General features: G+C 32.8%; 1 long non-coding RNA gene across 2 annotated transcripts; it reads right to left on the bottom strand.

Annotated features, from left to right (window-relative positions):
* Positions 1-370: 370 nt before the first annotated feature.
* LOC134695736 (uncharacterized) lies at positions 371-20,111 on the bottom strand. 2 transcript variants are annotated; one of them, XR_010102837.1, is made up of 5 exons: positions 19,964-20,111; positions 17,760-17,803; positions 14,426-14,469; positions 1,477-1,519; positions 371-650 (listed from the first exon to the last, which is right to left on the bottom strand). It is a non-coding gene; the product is annotated as an uncharacterized LOC134695736 (long non-coding RNA). The 2 variants fall into 2 exon arrangements; XR_010102836.1 differs by lacking the exons at positions 371-650; positions 1,477-1,519 and adding an exon at positions 12,230-12,614 and having other exon boundaries at positions 19,964-20,105.
* Between the last annotated feature and the right edge of the window lie 320 nt (positions 20,112-20,431).

Consider the following 20,431-nt stretch of genomic DNA (forward strand, 5'->3'; position numbering starts at 1 on the left):
TGATCGGGTTATTGTTTCTTTGACATATTCCCCATTCACAATTCAACTCTCAATTTTATTTTGTGTATAACATATCGTATATACAAAGTATTGATATTTCTTCAAATTTGACGCCTTTTCATTCCTCTCTTTGTGCTCCTATGATTTAAAAGATATTGAGCACGTTTAAATATGTCTTTCTACACGTACATTTATATATATATATTGAGGTCAAGCGCCATACTACACAGTCGCTTTAGCTTAAAACTGATTCAATATTTTTCATTTAAAGTATATATTTAATCATTCAACGCTTTTGTTTGTTATCTTTCACAACGATCACATACTCACAGAAGGCCAGTGCTATGAAAAGTAAAACAATAAAAGTGGCAAACATGGAATAATGCTATATTTTATCAGTAAAATTGCAGTTGAAAAGATTATATAATTTATACTATATTAAACATGACATTGAAGTATAATAAATTTAAAAAAAAAATATTATAAGAAATAATAAGTGAAAATCCAAGTCTTTGACAAAGTCAATACGACACTTGTGAAACGTGGAAATATTTTGTAGGTGATATAAACGTCGTTCCTCTACCAGACGAAGATTTTCATGGCTTAATCGTCTCCCATCGAGACGTTATTTCACCATGTTAATTTCGCACCTACAATAGAATACAAACGATAGATCATGTTACTCAATCAAGTAATAAGGGCTAAATCAAATATAGAACACATTAAGAAAGGATGATATTTTTATAGTTTGCACGCAATTGATTAATGCTACATCACATGTTGTACAAATGAGTTAATGTTGTCTGTTGATTTTTTTAAAAACAGTAGATGATATTCAGGTCTGGTTTCGAATCAATCAATATGATTGGCATAGTCTGCAAAATTGGCACAAGATTACCACCATAAATGTAGTGAGACAATATCTGTACCTACCCCTTTTTTATTCCTACAATACTTACACTAGGCATCAGATGTGACAATTATAACCGAACGGATGGTTAGCGTATTTACTTACGATAGCATTATACAGTCACCACTTTATTTATTTTCCTAACGGATATAAAATCAAAAACAACAATGATGAACATACTCATATACCCTTGTCAAAGTTTGGATTCAACACAGCGAAAAATGACCCATATAAATTGAACTGAAAGCCAACAAAGTTCAAACTAGTGTAATGGACATCTTTTTTCTAATTGAATCTTCCTATTTGATTGATTAGAAACGTTTTACCTGTAAAAGTTTCGGTTAATAGAATTAATCGCGTATGTCTTACATGGAACAAATAAAACAGAAATAAGTATGGGCGACTTCCAATGGAAAGATACTATAAATTTTACGCCATCCAAATCGACACTGCTGAATTGGAAAACAGTTGTTATCGCGTTTATCAAACTACGAAGACACTCGTTGTCAAAAAGACTAGATGATAACCCAGTTAAACGATAATTGTTAACTTTGTTAAATACTCACAATAGATTTGCCAGTATGATATGGCTCTTGTATTTTCGTAGTCCTGAATGAAAAATATAAATGCAATTGACTTTTACATTACTCATTTTTACAACACAAATATTGGGAAAAAACAAACAGCAAGTTCAGTTATATGTTTAAGTTTCAACCAAGCCGTTGTTTTTTCTTTTTTTGATTGGATCTCATTTTTGTTCCATTCCAAGCCTTTCATTACTTTCGTTCTTATTTATCTTTGTAGATATTTGCTGATTCCCCTTACCTTTTTAGAAATCATGAATTGGTTTGCTACATTCATAAAAAAAAATCCAGTTTATCGTATATAAGATAATCATTTCAATGTCATCGTCGTATGACAAATCAAAAAAGTGATTGCGTTTTACCACATGTTACCATTCGCTTGCAGTGTATTATTTCACGCATTTAAGGTGCAGTTATTGACAAAAGTGTCAGCTGATCTCCGTCTGATTAAAGTTTACAGTATAGAGAGTTATTTAAATAGAATAAGTATTTGGTGGATTGATTGTTGGTTGCTTAACGTATACTAGCAAATAGTCCGAGATTACAGCGCATCTATTTTGATATGGGTCGAGCTCTGACGTCCCATGGCCCCACCTTGTCTGGCAAAACAGCCGTTGGACGTCAGAGTAATCTCGGACTAACTAGAAAACAGATTATTCATGTTCAACATGAGAGATGAGAACAAACAAAAACACGAATTACCAAAAGAGTTGTTGCAAGAGTTCAAATCATACAGTAAGCGTAGAACGCTTTCTCAAGAGGAATCGTATCTATCGTGCCAATTCTCACCGGATGTAGCTGTGAATTTTAAATGTACATGTTGTTCATCCCGCACAACCGAATTGAAGCCCACTTTGACAAGGGTTTTACTGCCGTTCGAAAGAAAACCAATGCTTAATTGATTGTTGGTTGCTTCACGCCGCAGTAGCACAAAAAGGCTATATAGCGGCGAGAGCTAATTCGAATATTTTTACAATTTAAAGCATTTTTTTAAAATAAGACAAAAGGTCCTTCAATACACTAAAATTCTTGACTAAAGCAAATTGATTATATACAAATAAAAATCAACAGTAAAATAACGTGATAAAAATTAAAATCGATTTAAATATAATAACATTTTTATATTTTATAATAAATTCCAATTTCTTTTAAAAAAGCAACAATATTTGTAAATGGAACATTATTAAATAAATCATAGATATTATTGACATTGAAATGCTTCTTACGAATATCAGCAAAGTCAATACAATTAATTAAAACATGTTTAATAGTATACTTGCAGTTGCAAGGAACACATTGTGGTTCATCTTCATTTTTTAAAAGATACTCGTGTGTTATTCTAGTATGACCAATACGACATCTAGTAATAACACACTGATCTTTTCTGCACATAATATTATCAAAAGGTTTGCCTAAATTAGGTTTAATTTCATGCAATTTATTATCGTCTTTTTTACTCCATTTATTTTTCAATATATTAAAAACATATTCTCTAATATTAGATTTAAAATCAGTATATGGTATATCACGGTTAGATAGAGGGTCACCAAGGGCATTATTTGCCTCAAGGTCTACAGCTGTGTTTCCAAGGATTTCAACATGACTCGGAACCCATAGAAATATTATTTCTTTCAGAAGAATTTTTAAATTCCTCATTACATATAAAATTTTCAGGATTGTTGGGTTTTTAATTTTAGTATTTCGTATAGCTTGTAAGCATGAAAGTGAATCCGAACATATAATAAATTTGGATTTATCTGAAGAAGCATTAAATTTTAAAGCCAAAATTATTGCTTCTGCTTCAGCAGTAAAGATGGATGCATCAGATGGCAAACGGAGGGTTGCAGCTCTGTCCCTGAAGACAGCAGCAGATGCAACTCTATCACCATCTTTTGATCCATCAGTATAGACAGTTGAAAAATCGAGATAATCGGCTTTAATTTCAGCATAGTGTTGCTGAATTAAAAGAGGATTTGTTTTATTTTTATTGTGTTCACGGAGATCAAATATCATTTTTGGTTTGGGAAGTTCCCATGGAGGACATTTGCAAGTTTGAACTTGAGCAACAGATTTTAAATCAAAAGAAGCTAAATGTGGTTTTAAACGTAAACCTAACGGAGGAATTTTATTTTCATGTTTTGCAAAAATATCTTCATAAATCGGATTAAAAACACAGCTGTAGGCAGGATTATCTGAATGCGCGTTTAGTTTGACAGCATATTGAAGTCCAAGCTTCAAACGTCTGTCAGTGAGTGAGTGCTCATCAGCCTCTACATACAGACTCTCAACTGGTGAGGTTTTAAATGCGCCAAGACAGAGACGCTAACCTTGGTGATGCACAGCATCGAGAATCTGTATGTAGGACTTCCTTGCAGAGCCATACACTATAGAGCCATAATCTAGTTTAGATCTAACAAGAGATCTATTTAAATTGAGTAAAATGTTGCGATCAGCACCCCAGTCAGTGCTGCCGACAACTTTTAAAATATCTAAGGCTTTTAAACATCTCGCTTTTAACATTTTGATATGGGGTAGAAAGGTTAACTTTTTATCGAAAAGTAAACCAAGAAATTTGGTTTCATCAACCATTTTAATTGGGTTGCCGTACAATGTTAGTTCTGGATCAAGATGCAATTTTCTTTTGTTACAAAAATGCATCCCGACCGTTTTTGAAGTGGAAAATTTAAGACCATTTTCCGAGGCCCATTTTTCAATTCTTCCAAGACATAATTGTAATTGTCTTTCAATGTTATTCATATTTTTGCCTCTGTAACATATTAAAAAATCACCAACGTACAATGAACCTTCAATATTACTTTTTAAAACTTCAACAATGCTGTTGATTTTAAGACTAAATAATGTTACAGATAAAATACTGCCCTGAGGGACACCCATCTCTTGATCATAAAGATCAGACATGGTCGAATTAACTCTAACATTAAATTGTCTGTTAGAGAGAAAATTAGAAATAAAATTAGGCATATTGCCTTTCAACCCCATATCAAATAGATCTTTTAAAATACCATATTTCCATGCAGTATCATAGGCCTTCTCAAGGTCGAAAAAGACCGACACCACATGCTCATTTTTCGCAAAACCATTACGGACAAATGATTCGAATCGAACAAGATGATCAAGAGTACTGCGACCCTGTCGGAATCCACACTGGATATTGGCTAATAGCCCATTGGATTCCAGGAACCAAACAAGGCGATCATTGACCATCCGTTCGAGTGTTTTACAGACACAACTGGTAAGAGCAATTGGTCGATAATTAATAGGATCCGTATGATCTTTACTTGGTTTTGGAATAGGCACGACGGTTGCAAGCTTCCAGATTGATGGTAAATCACCAGATTCCCAGATGTTATTCATGAGCTGCAAGAGAGCTTCTAGCGAGGAATCTGGCAAGTGTTTTAAGAGTTGGTAGTGAATATTATCAGGCCCACAAGCTGTATCATGGGCTTTTGACAGAGATGTTTTAAGTTCTTCAAGAGAAAATAGTTTATTATAATTTTCACCATTTTTTGATTTAAAGTTTAATTTAATTTTTTCTTTTTGTTTTTTAACTTTTTTAAAGTCTTCCCTGTAGTTGTTACAAGAAGAAGACTTTGCAAAAGTTTCACCAAGTTTGTTGGCAATATCCTTTTCAGATGTTAATAAATTATTGCCGTCTTTCAAATGTTTTACAGTGGCTTTAGAATTTTTACCTTTTATTTTATTTACCATATTCAAAACTTTTGTCATCGGAGTGCGAGATGTAATCCCCGAGACAATTTTTTTCCAGGATGTTCGTCGGGCTTGCCTACAAGTCCGCCGTGCCTTAGCGCGAAAAATACGGAAATTACTCAAGTTTTCCGTCGTTGGTTGTTGATTGAACCGTCTTTCAGATTTTTTACGGTCACCTATGGCTTGATCACATGCGTCTTCAAACCATGGTTTACTGGGATGTTTTGGATTTGCCGAGGTCTTAGGAATAGTTCTGTCAGCAATTGACGTTAGAACTGTATGAAAAGTTAAAATTGGATCTTGCACAGTCTCAAACATCTTTGACTGAAGTTCCGCTCGACAGAGATTCTCAAACAAGGACCAGTCCGCCTTGTCAAGTTTCCAACGTGGTACTCTCTGTTGGGCAGAATTAAAAAGATGTTCAAGTACTATTGGAAAATGATCACTTCCACATAGATCATAATGAACACGCCATGAATAATCCAGAAGCAGAGAGGGATCGCATATAGTGATATCAATAGAAGAATAAGACCCGTTTCCAGGATGAAGATACGTATTAGATCCATCATTAAAAATGCATAATCCTTCTTACCTTTGGCATTATGAGTCTTGCTACCCCATAATGGATTGTGGGCATTGAAGTCGCCCATAAGTATAAATGGTGAGGGTAATTGATCAGTGAGGTTTTTGAGTTTTGCTTTATCGATAATTGAATTAGGTGGAATATATATCGAACATAATGTAATTGTTTTGTCTAATGATAAACGAATTGCAACTGCTTGCAGATCCGTTGTGAGTTGGACTGTGCTATGAATGACGTTGTCATTCACAAAAATGGATGATCCGCCTGCAGCACGTTCATCTACCTTAGAAAATGTACTATACATGTTGTATCCTTTTAAAGATACGTTGTCACTTTCTTTTAGATGAGTTTCTTGAAGACAAAATGCAATAGGTAAAAAAGACTGAACTAGAAGTGTTAACTCGAGAAGATTTATTTTAAGACCTCGGCAATTCCATTGGATTATATTTGTCATTATTTAATAAAAGAAGGGCGAATGCTGTCGAGTTTGCCAGCATTCTTATTTCGCTCACCCTGAGATCGTGATCTTTCGGGTGGCGGAACACTTTCAGTTTCCATTTCAGTTTCGATGATAAGTGTTGAAAATCTGTTGTGCGAGGAGAGTCGTCGATCTCCAGGACTACGCGCAGCTGGTGTTACTCCGCCTCGACCCCTACCCCGCGACCTCGAATCAGAAGACTTCTGAGAGGATGTATTTCCTGGCTTCTTTTGGACATCCTTCTTTTCTTGAGAACGAAGAGGAGATGGGGCTCTGGTAGACTGTGTACTGGACGAAGAAGATACCTTCTTGGATGCAGATGAAGGAAGACTTTTGGAGGTGGAAGAATCATCTATGTCACTGGGAAGATCCCAGACAGATTCACCGCTCCAATTGTGTATTTCTACTGTTTCTTTTTTCTTTTTATTTTTTTTCTCATTTTTTTTTGGTGATGATAGTGAGCTCTGTAGGGAATATTGAGTTGACTGAGTACTGGTTTTGGAAGATATTGGTTTTCTTGGAATTAATATTCTATCAGTAGGTTCTGTTTCAACAGGCAGCATTTTAAAATTGTCCGCATCAATTGGCCAAGTCATGCGAGTTTGTGTATTCTCGTGACTGAATGAGCGGACAACTTTGCTGGCGTACGATGGTCTGTTTGAAACAAGGAGATCATTCGAAACAGAAGCTATCTGTTTAGCTTCTGGGTAACTAATGTTTCTTTCTGTTTTAATTTTAATAATATTTTTTTCTTTAAGGTAAACAGGGCAGTCCCTAGACGATGAAAAATGGGATTCACCACAGTTTACACATTTAGAAGATTCAGAGTGACAGTTTGTTCCCTCGTGTCCGTCGTCAGAACACTTGAAGCATCTCTGCTTACCACGACATTGTTTGCTTCCATGGCCAAACTTTTGACAAGTAAAGCATCGAATTGGGTTTGGGATAAACATGTCAATGCAATTCCGAAGCAACCTAAAGTAATAGATGGAGGAGGAGTTGGAGTTCTAAAGGTCAAAAGATAAGTATTTAATTTGATTATATTTCCATTCTTTTTAATTTGAAATCTAATAACATTAGTTACACCTTGGCTTGAAAGTTCCTCACCGATTTCGTCCACGGTAAGGTCACCAAGGTATTGACTTCTGTCTCGAATGATCCCCTTACAGCTGTTCAAACTGTTATGAGGAGAGGCAGAAACAGGAAAGTTTGATATTGTAGACATTGTAAGTAAATTTGTTGATTGACTTTTGTTGGAACATTCAACCAACAAATTGCCAGATCTCATTTTTGAAACTTTTTTAACAGTACCAGCAACGCTTTGAATTTGTTTGTGAATTACAAAGGGCGATATTTTTGAAATTGGTTTTTCTTCTGTTCCTTTTATTACAATAAATCTGGGCCAACTGTCATCTTCCCGACAGGGCTCTGAATCATCACATTTTCTTTTCTTATGTATTAAAGCTTTTTTAGAGGGTTTGTTTTGTTGTGCCATATGAAAGGAGAAAGATTCACCATTCTTGCCATCCACCCACCTCGGAGTGCCTACAAGGGCGATGCTGTGTTTCCGTGGCGAACCGGGATCGAGTGCTAATGCTGAAAACGAGCTCCAAATATAATGTAGCTGGTCCTCAAAATCAGCACCCAAGATCCACTGCGGAAAGCACCAGATGTTCCAAGAATAGTATACTCAAGCAGAGCGTATCCATCAAGCGAAAAAGAAAGCGTTCCACTTGATTGACCCATGAGCCATCGCCTTCTTCAGTTATCCAAAATATAAATAGCTTAATTTAAAAAACATGTGTATATTATGAAAATTGTTACAAGAAAGCTTATTGTTGAGGATTAACTGAAGGGCTCGACATGACCAGCCGATTGATCGAACCGGGTCCATCCGACCTCCCGTTTAGATGATTTCGAAGCCAAATCAGCTTATTGAACTATAGTCTCGTCCGTCCGGGTATTTTCTGACCGTAAGGAGTCTGGCTATAGCCCTCATCCACAAGGATCTCGTCAACCACCGACACGGGTAGCAACCCACGGCAAACGGGTTGGAGAGCCTATTTTATTTAAAACATCGGGCATCTCACGATGTTCGGATCACTTTAGTCTGGTCTCTACCCTTCGACCTGTCCAGCATGGGTAACCCTACCAGGAGACGAAGCTCCAGCTGGCATAGCTCTTGGGGTCACTGAGACACGCAAGCCCTCCGACCACGGCAAGGATAGCGATCCACCGGAGGGCTGACCGTAAGGAGTCTGGCTATAGCTCTCATCCACAAGGATCTCGTCAACCACCGACACGGGTAGCAACCCACGGCAAACAGGTTGGAGAGCCTATTTTATTTAAAACATCGGGCATCTCACGATGTTCGGATCACTTTAGTCTGGTCTCTACCCTTCGACCTGTCCAGCATGGGTAACCCTACCAGGAGACGAAGCTCCAGCTGGCATAGCTCTTGGGGTCACTGAGACACGCAAGCCCTCCGACCACGGCAAGGATAGCGGTCCACCGGAGGGAAGCCATAATGAATAATGGGGTACTATTTTTTAACTAAATAGGACAAAAAAAAAGTATAGAGTAGATTGGGTCTAATACTACAAATATATCGTGACCATTCTACATGGTGTCGCTGCAAAACAATACCCATACATTATTGACAGAAATTAGACAAATATGCATTATTATAAGTATGCATGAGCATAATTTTGAAATATTGCGCTTAATTGATTTATATATTGACATGTCGAATTGTTTTAATATTCAGCTTCAAATAAAATAAAATGTTTTTTTTTTATTTAATTTGTTGATTGGCAATCACGTCTTTTTTTCAGAACTATGAGAAAAAAAACTCCATTTAGTTACGCAAAAACCCATTTAGTCCAGTAAAACTAAGTTTGAACGTCAAACCAATTGCAACAGAAAAAGTTGTCGTTCTAATCTATAGCATTAAGCCCCAAATATACAAAGACAAAAGTTCCATCAAATCTAACTTAAAGAATAATTCATGGCCTGTTTTTGGCCTCCCTATTTTCTCATTTTTCAAATTCTTTTTTCGAAAGCTTCTTATTATGTTAAAGTATTCCCTAATGCTTGAAGTTTGTTAGAATGAACTTCAAACCCACCAATTTAAGCAACTGGGTGAGGTGAGGGGATAAACTCTTTGTTATTATTCAAATAATGTAATCATTATTCACTTTTCAGGTGTTTTGTACTGTTTTTAGTTTTGAAGTGCCTGCACCAACATGACCCAGAAATTTCTTTATTAGAAATTCGTTAGCACTTTTTTTGTTGTCTTAATCGACGTAATTTTGACGCAAAAAACAGGCCTTATCGTATCTTGTCCTTTGAATTTCTTAAAGAAATTATCAATTGAAAGGGAGAAATCTCCGCAAAAATTAGTCTTTTGTCACCTAATGGTTGATTTTCTTAAAATTTATGTAAAATATGATCCTTTGATGGGTATTAAGTTCATATTTGACTATATTATATAATCTTCTGCTCATGAAATGTACAAACTTAAGTGATATGGATTTAGTTATTATTTTTGGTAACTTTTCATTAATGAAATTGAAAATTTATGGCTTTCTGGACATTTTTAAATAATAATGTGAAGATTTGGTAATGTTTACATCTGTAAATTATATTTGTTTGGCATCTACCTTGTTTTATCAAGAAAACTTTAAACCACAAGAAAAAGAATATATATGCTTCATCAATTTTATTCAATTTGAGATACTCTACCTTGACATGCTGAAAAATCTATCAAATGGTCAACAAATGAATTATGAAATCTAGGTTGTAGCTTGATAAAAGATATGAAGACACCTTTAGAGTTATTTGTTATACTCTAAACACGGCTAAAATATCAAGAAGCAATGCACTATGTTCAATAGAAGTGATAACGTTATAATTTTGTATCAGTTTTATTGATTGTTATGCTTTTTTTGCAGAGTTATCTTCTTTATCAATGTAAATCTCCATAGGAATTTTAAAATCATATTTTTTTAGTTTTCCTCAAGTTAGATTTGATGAGACTTTTTTCTGAATATTTATGGGTTATTATGCTTAAGATTAAAACTTGAAAATCTTCTGTTGCAATGACCTCAAGGTTAGAGTTAAATTTACGCTAGATTGACCGGAATAATTAGCCTTTTTTCTGCGATGCGTTTCGTAGTTTTTAAATAATTAATGTAAAAGTGAAAAGGGAAGATAGGGAAACCAGATGTATTTTTTTTATATTAAAACAAAATATTTAGTATTGAAGTGAAAGGTGACCAAAACAAATGCACCTTCATAAATATATGATTTTGCTTGTGATAAAACTTAAAAAAAACAAACGAATACTAATCGTTAATGGTATATTTGAAACTAGGATAAACAGCTAGCAAATTTTAAAATACTATGGATTATTTCATGATAAAAAAAGGCACGTTAAATAAGTACAAGTCCCTTCAATACGATTAATGTATCAGACTTACATGTGATATTTGAAACACACATATTTGTGAAAAAACAGCTTCAACCGTAGTTAAAAATGGAAAATTACCTGTCGACTTTGATCAAGTCCCTTTTATACATCGACCGTTTTTATCTTGTTTTTAACCTTTAAATGTTATTTTGATAGCAGATATATCTAGGCCAGTGATAATATGTGTGATGATCATACAGGGTCAACAATATCGTCGAATAACGTATATGGGATTGATTATCGTCGTTTAATTCACATGAAATTGGCAATGATAAAGAAAAATATATTTATAAACATTATTTATTCATATTAATACACAAAACTCGTTCGTCGGATAGGTTGAGTACACACAAACGATATGCTTGATCCTTTACGTTTTTAGTTTTGACAAAAACTGATTCACACGTGTGTTTTTGCGTTTCTGATTTCAATACAGGTTATTTTTAGTTGACAAGGATAACGTTTCTATATATTAGATTTATCACATAAGACTTCTCATGTGAATTTAAAGGTTTGGTCATGCAACAGACTATTGGAATCCAAATGGGTATCAATTGCGCTCATCTACTTGTAGATTTGTTTTTTGTATTCTTAAAAAGCAGAATTTATTCAAGGGCTAGTACAGAAAAGAGATTAGTCCAGTATTTTAATGCCACCTTTCGGTATATTGATGATGCACTGTCTCTTAATAATAAAAGATTCAGTCATCATTTACATTTAGTATATCCAAGTGAACTTGAAATTAAAAAGATACTACCGACACAGATAAATCTAATTCATATTTAAACCTTTTTTTCTCTAAATGACAACTGATGGTAGGTTGAATACTAAAATTTATGACAAACGCGATGATTTTAATTTTCCTATAGTCAACTTTCCATTTCTGTGTTACAAATACCAGCGGCACCATCACATGTCGTATATGCGTCTCAATTGATACGTTACTCTAGAACTAGCTAAAACTACGTTGATTTTATTGAAAGAGGAATATTGCTATCTGCAAAGTTGCTAAGACAGGGCTATGAATCAATCAAGTTGAGGTCATCACTCAAGATTTTTCGCGGTCGTCATCATGAGCTGATTGGCCATTATGACAAAAATCATATTCTATTATTCTTCCTTAGTCATAATAACCTCCCGATATTACCGAACTGAACTAAGAAATAACACGACGGGTGCAGTATACGGTACAGGAAATGCTTACCCTTCCGGAGCACCTGATTTCACTTCTGGTTTTAGTGGAGTTCGTGTTGGTTTTTTTTTCTTATTTATAACTGTTGGTGCAAATTTCATTTGTCTTTTAGAGTCTATGTTTACTCCTTAGTTTTGATTGTTATTGTGTTAGTTTAAAATGTGTCAGACGTATTTTTCTTGATTCATTAAGCACATCTATTTACTACCATTTAAATAACGGTCAATAGGGGAATCTGAGAGAAAAAAAAAATAATGTAAAAAAAAAATAGAATTAGAACTGTTGATGGAACATTTTTTTATTCTCTGAAAGAGCCGTTCAAAATGATTATATATTCATGTAACATTTTAAATTAAAAACTTTAAGTACTATTTAGAGTAACAAAGTGCAATTAACTGTTCTTACAAAAAAACAGCTTGAAAGCGATACACTTAACGTTACAAAATAGCCATAGTTCGAGTGATTAATTAAGCGAAAAATAGGAATATAAAAATATGAATACAAAAGTAGAAAATAAACAAGCAAGTCCTTGACAAAGTCAATATGACACTTGTGAAACGTGGAGGTATTTAGTCTATGATTTAAACGTCGTTCTTCCACCAGACGAATATTTTCATGGTGTTAAAGTCCCTCCTTGAGACTTTTTTCTGCTTTGTTCATATCGAACCTAAAATAGAATAAGGTGAAAATTGCGAGATTAAATATTACGTTTGCCCTTAATACATACTTCGTCAAATGAGGCACTATCATAATTGATTACTTGTTGGTTTCTTAACGTTTGATTTAGAATACTTCATTCATATTCATACTTATAATATGATTTAATCAATACAGTTGATTTTCTCTAAAAATACTCAGACATGATAAAGGCTGAAGTATTATAATACTACTGGATTGATTGATTACTAATTGCGTCAGACTGCATCAGCACATTAAGGCTTTATCGGGTGAAAGCTTCTTTAAATATTAAAACAAGACGTCTACTGTTTAAAAATTGAGACAATCAAACTAATACAACAAATTCATATTTTGGAATAAATTAACAAATCAAAGCATATTTCTAAAATTTGGATTGATACATGTATTATGTAAATTATGTAATTATGTAAACATGGTAATGATTTGATGAAAAATGTATTACCGCTTTATCCAAATATTTTATACAATTTACAGTATAGACTAAAGTCAGACAAAAGGTCCTTCAATAAACTCGAATTCAAGTTTAGACTAAATTGATTATTCACAAATAAAAATCAAACACTAACATAAATAACGTGATTAAAATAAAAAAAAAATTAAAAAAAATTTATACGACATCTTTATATTTTATAACATATTCCAATTTCTTTTCAGAAAGAAACATTATTTGTAATTAGAACGCTGTCAAATAAATCATACATTTTGTTAATATTGAAATGCTTCCTATGAATATTATCAAAGTCAATATAATTAATCATGTTTGATAGTACACTTATTGCACCAAGTACCCAAATTGCACCTATTTAGAAAAAAAAGCAACGGAATTCTTACAAAATTTCCTCGAGACTAAACAATTTGTATTTTTATGATTCTTTTTTAGATATTCGTATGTTATTCTAGTATGACCGATACGTGATCTAACATAGAAATAACACACCGATCTTTTCTGCACATAAATATATTAAAAGGTTACGCCAGCTAGTTTTGATTTAATTTTAAAAGACTCAGAACTCGTAGAAATATAAACTGTTGAAAAATCAGATGTTTTTTTCAGGAATTTGTTTCAGTTTCATTATATTTACAGATATCAAATATCAATTTGAGTTTTGAAAAATTCCCAAGGTTGACTTTTACCCTACTACAGGAGAAGTGTTTTTTGTAGAAATATAAACTATTGAAAAATCAGATGTTTTTTTCAGGAATTTGTTTCAGTTTCATTATATTTACAGATATCAAATATCAATTTGAGTTTTGAAAAATTCCCAAGGTTGACTTTTACCCTACTACAGGAGAAGTGTTTTTTGTAGAAATATAAACTATTGAAAAATCAGATGTTTTTTTCAGGAATTTGTTTCAGTTTCATTATATTTACAGATATCAAATATCAATTTGAGTTTTGAAAAATTCCCAAGGTTGACTTTTACCCTACTACAGGAGAAGTGTTTTTTGTTTTGTATTGAAACAATTGATATCGCTTCATATACCATAAAAACTGATAACAACTTTGATAGAAACAAGAGATACTGCGTTGGGACCAAAAAAAAATTGTTGAGGTGGGAATCAAATACAAATAAAATAAATAGAACCAATTTATTTTTTGGGATTTTTTTTAAGGCGAAAAACATTAAATGATTTTCACGACTTCACAATACGACCGAAATTGAATTGAAAGTATATATGATTACCGGACACATCTCGTCGCTGTGTTATTGTTTTATAATCGATAACGTCCAAATTAAATGAGTACAGTTAACGTAACGATTATTTTTAAATACTTACATCAGGTCTACTAGTCTGTTATAGCACCCTCTGTTCTTTGCGTCCTGCAAGAAGAAATCTTATTTCACTTATCCATCTATCTCTCTCTCTATATATAACCATCTTATTATTGCACAATTGTTATGAGTGTTTATGCATATCAAGAATTGGTGTTCCTATGATTATGTTTCATCTTGTCATCCTGGGTTTATGATTGAGTATTTCTTTACATGTATTCCTTCTTTTCTTGTTAGGCCGAAAGGAGACGTGGAGCGGAATTTACAGTTGTCATTTGCTTATAAATTGAATGAATTCATGACGTTAGTAATTGCCAGATGAACTGCAGAAGATCTGATTACGGTTTAAACATGTGTTAAAGTAGGAAAAGTTTAGGAAAACAAGAATGTGTATATAGTACACGGATGCCCCTCTCGTACTATCATTTTTTTTTATGTTTAATGGCCCCTAAAATTGGGATAAAAACTCTTTTTAAATTAGAAAAATCATGTCAAAGGGAACATGTATACTAAGTTTCAAGTTGATTGGACTTAACTTCATCAAAAACTTCCTTGACCAAAAACTTTAACCTGAAATTTGCACAAATATTTTCTATGTTCAGTAAACCCTGAAATCGTGGTTAAAACTCTAATTTTGGCATTTAAACTAGAAAGATCATAGGGCACATGTATACCAAGTTTCAAGTTGGTTGAACTTCATAAAAAACTACATTGACCCAAAACTTAAACATGATGCGGGACAGACGGACGCACAGACCAGAAAACATAATGGCCCTCTACTATCGTAGGTTGGTCATAATAAAAAAAGGAGAAAAATTGGCTATTAAATTTAGAAATAGACTATACGGGTGCTGTGTTATAATATAGGGCTCATTTGGAGTTTGACAATTTGACGTTATGAAAATAGAATATAATAAATCGACAAAAATGTAGATGGCCAATTTTACATCATGATCATTACAATAAATGTCAGTGCACTTTTGAAGCGATTGAATTATATACAACAGATACGCATGCAATGATTAACGTTAATCCTTTCACAAGACCACAGCTCTATGTATTTCAAGTCACATGCAAAATCTGGGATGTTCACATACAGATTTTACTTTACTCAGCCAGTAGATAGATATATGAAGATGTGGTGTGATTGCCAATAAGACAACTATTCATCCAAATTACAATTTATAAAAGTAAACCATTGTAGGTCAATGTACGGCCTTCAACACGGAGCCTTGGCTCACATTGAACAACAAGCTGAAAAGGGCTCCAAATTTACTAGACTAAGTGTAAAACCATTCAAACGGGAAAACCAACAGTCTAATCTATATAAAAACGAGAAACGAGAAACACGTATAAATAACATAAACAAACGACTATTACTGTACTTCAGATTCCATGTTTGCCAGTCAAATAACTTGCGTATACATTTTTTTCTTGGAAGAGTTTTTATTATAATCATAATTTAAAGACTGTTAGAGTTTATTTTTTTGGTGGCAGCGTCTAAAACCTTCTGGTTAATGTAAATTAAATGCTGACTCTTTAAAATTCATATTTTCCCTGGTTCCAAAACTAAAAAAAAACAGTGAAAAAAAATTAAAATACATATCTTTTTTTTATATATTTTAGGTTTTTAAGGAAAAAATAAAAACATTTAGTTAACAAAAAATATAAGCCGCGAGTTATGGTTTTAGTATTATATGTAAAGCAATACAAAATAGTTTACAGTGGCATAACATTTGTTTCTTCTTTCTTCGGTGTGACTGTCTCTTAGGTATCTTTCGCCCCTATTTTAATTTGTTCTTTAATGCAAAAAGTCACGTTATACAAACGTTTACAGAAGACGGACGACGACGACGGGCGACGACGACAGACGCTAAGTAATGGCTAAAGCTCACTGTTCCTTCCTTTTATCAAAACTAAATTTTGGGAATTGTTGGTCCTCCATGCAACTTCCTACATTATTTCGACTTTTTTTTTATAATTTTTCTTCATTTGAGTATCACCGATGAGTTTTTAGTAGATGAAACGCGCGTTTGGAACACATAATAAATCTCAATCCTGGTATTTATGGTGAGAATATTTATAGATGCAGAAAAAAATATAACTTTAATTGTAATTATCAAGTGCAAGTTCAAACTGTTTATCTATTTCATTTTAGGGAGAAATAATAATCCATTGATGTCTGACGTGTAGCTGATTTACATTTTACAGTGACGTCTTCTGTCATTGGATTAATTGATAGATTGTTGTTAGTTGAGCGCATTAAACATTATAACATTTTTATATTTTATAATATATTCGGTCATTGGATTTATTTCTAAGTAGCGACTATCCTTAGAAATAGAATAAAAATGCAACTTAGTTGATAAGTCCAAACCTGTCAGATGACCTTAACTGTTGCACTGAATCAGCTAACGCTATTATATCATCCGGATCTTAAGACTCGACACAGCCTGTAAAGTAAATCCCGAATCACGAAAGCATAATTCAATTGTTGTGGATTTGTTGTATTGCCATGACACCACGTGAATTCATTGAATGGCTTTGTAAACGTTTATTTCTTTGCAAAGTTCAGTCGCCTACGATTGTGTATTGCTATTATTGAGTGTTGTATTAACCTGCTTTAAAATGGGTATTGCAGTCGCATTCGCCGATATCAAATAGCAATTTGGGTTTTGAAATTCCCAAGGCGACTTTTACAATACTAAGAGAGAAGTTGAGTTTACTGTATGGAGACAAGTTATATCGCCTCATGTCCCCTAAATAGTTGTTGCTAAGCGCTCGGCACTCAGTACTTACTTCAGTCTTTGACTTTATAATCTCATTCTAATGCTAGTAATGGTGCGAGTATTATTTTTGTCAACATATCGAACATATCGAACATTCGAACCAGTATTTAATTGATATTTCTACCGGAGGGACATGCATTGTGATTATATTAATATACCTGTAAAAATGTGTACGTCATCGCAGGACAAAACAACAAACTTTATATTGATCCTAGGTTTCTAGGTGACTGTATAGATAACAATATAACATGGTATCAATCAACCAAAAACACACGGGGATAGAAGCAAATATTTTCAAACGTTTCTACCTACAGAGAAAGAATTAAGTACTTGTTGAGAATTGGACCATTTCTTTTTAAAGTTTTTTTATGGGGAACAATTTAATTTATTTTCACGATTTGCAGCTAGACCGATATTGAATCGGGGTAAAATAGATAAATTTACTGGAATTATCTCGTTGCATTATCATGTTTATTGTTAATTGATAAACGATACTAACTTCCTAATTGTCTGAATACCGTTTACGTAAGGATTGATTAATTTACTTACACCAGGTCTGCTAGTCTGTTTAAGCACCCTGTGTTTATTAGGTCCTGCAAGAAGAAATCTCAGTACAATCATCTATATACTATCATCCTATGTCATCACACAAATATTGCACAATGAGAGATCTTTTTTATTAGTTATTTCACTTTTTGTCATCCCGGGTCTGCTTATTCAAAACGATATGTGTTTCCATTTTTATGATTAGGCCATATGACGACATGAAGTGGATGCTATCGTTGTCATTTAAAAAAATAAAGCTGTCTGGTCATACAGCCCCTTTACTGCAAAATCAGGATTTCTTGTGCAACATTTAAGAAATTAATAATTGCAGTATTTATAATTAAAAATACCATTTTATCATCATAAATTAATAAATCGGAAACAAAAATGGTAATTGTTTGTACTCATTTTAATTGAATGTATTGACGTTGCTCTCCAGATTGTAAGAAAATTTGCATAAGATTTAGGTGCGTTTTATAGTAAAGAAACCTATTAAGAAATATAGATAAAAAAAAGAAAACTGGGCAACAAACTCGGACACACATAATCCCCCCTTTGGCACATAACGTTAAAAAGGGAATGTATGAAGAACAATAAAAGTGACGCCATCAGAATTCGAACTTGATCTGTTTTTGGGATGCGTATTGTGAAATTGTGGATATATATCTCATAATATTTGGTTGATACAAACTAAAGTTCGAAAATGGAAAAAAAAATTAGGGCGTGCGAACGGACGGATAGACCGACAGAAGGACCTACAATGGAAACATGTATTGCCAACTCCGTTGAAAACATGGGCATTATAAAATGTAAAGTAGACTTTTTTAGTTTTCGGACAGAAAAAGATTAGGTCAGTAAAAACCACAACACATGTGTTTAGTTTTCATCATAAATAACCATAATAGTCTTAATATTAAATTACAACAAGCTGTATACATAGTTTCTCAAGAGGCACAATATTTCACTTTCTATGTATCACTTTTCATTTCTTTCATTTTAACTTATCTGTTTAAAATTCTCTTGGCAGCGTGCTCGGGTAGGGTCACATGACATCCTTTTAACAGTAACAACAAATATTAAGCAACAGTATAGTTTTTTATATCTTTGTTGAAAACATAATTAGTTTCACATATGTTGTCACCAGTCTCTAAATGTTAATGATTTGTTCTATTTTTTTAATTGAAAATAGTGTGCTTAAAAATACCATTTAGATTTTAGGTCACGGGAATACCACATACCATTTTAATGTGATTGATCATAAATTTTCATTTAAAAATAGAGCTAAAAAATTTAAGTCTAAAAATAGTTTATGGAATTCATGTCTAAAAATAGTTGACGGAAATTCCTATTGATAGTATTAATAGTAAAACATAAATGGTGCAAGGCCAGTGCTAATCATGTTTCCTTTTCAAACGTGTTTGTTAAAAATGAGAGAATTATTGACTAATTGTTGTCTTCCAATTCTTTTTAACTTGGTTGACCTGTTTGGATGAAATAAAAAAAGCTTTTGGCTAATCACAGCACCGGAAGACAATAATCCATTAGCAGTCTGAAAATTGATTGTATTTCAAAAGAAAGCTATGTACTTGTGTTTTATAGTGAACAAATTAAATATAGTCAACTTGTTTTCAATTTGAAGTATCATCAGTATTTTAAACAAATTGTTTAATTTAAACATTACATATATTCGTACATTAATTACAATAGTGTGTGCCACACAATATATATCGTATTTATTTGCGTTTTTATTTTTAGTATTGGATATTTAAATAAGATAATGGAAATTCCTAGTTATAAATAGATTAAATGTTTAAATAAAGTATGTCAAGGAATGTGTCTATCATATATGACTGTATATCATTTTATTTATTTATATCCCATTAATCTCTCTTGCCTAATTTTGATTACTATTAATACCAAAGTAGTCAATACACATTTTGTTCTCTGAGTTATGGCAAAGTAAAAATAAAACATTAAGTTTCAACAAGTAATAGTCTGCTGTAGGTTATATTTTTTTTTTATTAAAGCACTAAATAATTGATAAAATGTTTTTATTCTTCCTTTCCCATAACATTCCTGAGACGAATGATCAATGCCTTTTTTGAAAAAAAATATTAAAAAATTAAAATAAAAACACGTTACATAAAAACAAATAAATGAAAAAAGACATTCGTGATTCATGAATACAAAATAGAGTAAAGACTTACCAGTAATATGCGACATGTTCATATTTGTAAAAACAACAACAGTTGTAACAGACTTTGTATTTTAATACATACTACCGTTGATCGCATCCTTTTATAACATCGTATCGACAAAATTTTATTTTCTATATTTAACCTGGAAATTTTCACTTTGAAAGATGATGAATCAAAACAATGCAAAACAAATGTTATGTAATTTCTTATAAGCGTGCGGGATGTACATTCATGATAACAACCACTAGCTATCGTGTATTGACTACTTTAGTATAAAAATAAACATGCTGTTCAAATGCATTTTTTTTTTTTTTGTAAAAGCAAGGTTTGACAACAGCACAACACGACAGGAATGTTGGAAATACGGATTGTTATACTAAGGGAACATACTCTTGGTATACTATTGCAAAAAATGTGTCACAAAATGAAAATATTGACATTAAACTTATTGAGGAAACTAAAACTTTAATTGGTTAT

Source organism: Mytilus trossulus, chromosome 14 (assembly GCF_036588685.1).
Source record: "Mytilus trossulus isolate FHL-02 chromosome 14, PNRI_Mtr1.1.1.hap1, whole genome shotgun sequence".
NCBI lineage: Eukaryota > Metazoa > Mollusca > Bivalvia > Mytilida > Mytilidae > Mytilus > Mytilus trossulus.